The sequence below is a fragment of the Pyxicephalus adspersus genome, chromosome 1 (genome assembly GCF_032062135.1).
Source record: "Pyxicephalus adspersus chromosome 1, UCB_Pads_2.0, whole genome shotgun sequence".
Taxonomy (NCBI): domain Eukaryota; kingdom Metazoa; phylum Chordata; class Amphibia; order Anura; family Pyxicephalidae; genus Pyxicephalus; species Pyxicephalus adspersus.
In genome coordinates, this window is record NC_092858.1 from 116,204,391 (window position 1) to 116,206,478 (window position 2,088).

The 2,088-nt window shown below is 44.7% G+C and overlaps 1 protein-coding gene across 21 annotated transcripts in view; it reads left to right on the forward strand.

Moving 5' to 3' along the window:
• The first annotated feature begins 757 nt into the window (after positions 1-757).
• Positions 758-2,088, forward strand: part of NFASC (neurofascin) — a 91,454-nt gene continuing 90,123 nt past the window's right edge. For 20 of the 21 annotated variants that reach the window (XM_072424736.1, XM_072424743.1, XM_072424793.1 and 17 more), the window contains exon 1: positions 758-1,202. The gene's annotated coding sequence lies outside the window, so the exon portion shown is untranslated. The remainder of the gene's footprint in view (positions 1,203-2,088) is intronic. The other variant, XM_072424889.1, reaches the window with a different exon arrangement.

Genomic DNA, 2,088 nt, shown 5'->3' on the forward strand with positions numbered 1-2,088 from the left:
TTGGCTGACAATCTAACTTAGATGGCCTACCCCTGTACCTGGCTGTACTTCTGACTACTAGACAGGCCTATCCCTGCACCTGGATGACAATCTAACATAGATGGCCTACCCCTGTACGTGGCTGTATTTGCTGATGCCACACTAGTTTGACACTACACAATGTAATCTAGTGCAAACTACCTGCACAACTCTTTCTTGGGATGACAGGCTGCAGTTTTATTTCCAGATGTTGGGTAAAAGCTCTCACACCTTTTGCTCGCTGTTAGAATATTCCACAGCTCAGGCAGGTTGCTGATGCTTTCCACCTGGGTGTAAGTATCAATGATGGTTGCCATCTTCTTCACCGTGTGGTTGGCTATTACCTGTGGAAGGAATTGTAGGTAATTTCCAGGCTTACAAATGCCTGACATTATCACAAAACAAATAAACCATAAAAAATTATTAAAACCTTCAAAATATCTTTGCACGTGTTTTTAAGAGTTTTTCATTATTGTCTATAGTGGCGCAAAACTGCTCTTTACACTACCATTGAGCATGCAGGTAACACTGCTGTAATACTGACACCTGTCACAATGCGGTACCATTGCTGCCAGATTGAAGTAATACTTATAAAACAAGGATTATGTGAACCTAGCCCTACCATAGGTATGCTTGCAGGCTGTGGTCCATGATGTAGTGAGGCCCCGGGCACGCGCACAGCAGCACTCTATAGGTGGGGGCGTGCACGGCACTGCGGGAATGCGCTGAGCACGCTCTGCCCTAATGCGGAGCTTGCCTGGCTGCCTGTCACATACACTCAACACGCTCAGCTACAAGACATCCTATTCAAAATACTGAAAGGGAAATTAAATCTCCATTTAGGCATCCAGCCTTGCAGAGGGCGTATAAGAAAAGAGAGACACCTCCCCCAAGCATATCCCGAGCAGCTGCATCTGCTGTATCCTGCCAGTGACAGCTGTTCAATCTCTCCGCATTGACTTCTCTACATATCCCACTGAATGGACTTTCATCACCAATATCGGCCTAAAGGAATGTAGTAGGCAGGTGAATCTTGTCTGTACCACCCATCCTGCAAGATCTAGCTTCTTCATCCCCCTCCATACTGGGGAAGCAGAGACGCCTGGTAATAGGAGGACGGGGGCTCCATCGCAAGGCCTTCACATCAGCACCCAGACAAGGAGAAGCCGGCCGGGGAATGACAGGTCAGCACTGCGGCTCTAGGCAATAGATGGGAGGGGACCCTAGGATTATCATTCATCTGTATGATATGTCTGTGTGCAGAATATTCCTTGCCAAATGTCCTTATAGCTGCATTTCTTCTTGTTACTATTATCCTTTGTGTGCCTGCTAGTCCTCATCTTCCTCCTTTGTGTGCTGGCTGCTGAAAAGATTTCTCAGCTCTCCTGGTCTATCACCAATTAAATGTCATATGGGCCCCATTTATAGGCAAAGCATGTCAGGATACAGAGCCTGATCTGGATGGACAGGGTAATATCCTATTCAGGAGTAGTGTTAACACTAATGATGATAAAGACTATTTCACAGATGGATCATGTAATATTTCATTTATTGTCTTTCTTTGGCTTTAAAAATCAAGAATTCCCTGACTCTACTTGGCCATAGCTGCCATGAATTAAACCTGATATAGGATTCTGTTCATTCAGGCAGCTTTGGCCTATTTTATCAAGCATCACTTTTGCAAATATTGCTGAGTGAAATAGGCTCTAATACAGCCTTTCTCTTCCATTTTTACCCCAGAAAATATTGTTCTAGCATTGGGGAACCCCTGCTCCAAATGTTGAAGGTCAGTGGAAAAATGTTTCTTACATAGGTGGTTGGTGGAAAGAATGCCCCGTATATTGGGTATTAGTGGAAAGAGTAACCACCCTCCTTATATTGGTAGTAAATAGAAAGAATGCCCCTTTCATTAGTGATTAGTGAAAACAGTGCCCCCCTATATATTGGTGGTCAGTGGAAGGAAATGCCTCTCTTGCATTGGCGAATAGTGTAAAAAGTGCATGCCTTACTTTGGTGGTTTGTGGAAAGAATGCCCCTCATGCATTGGTGGTCAGTGGAAAGAGTACCTCC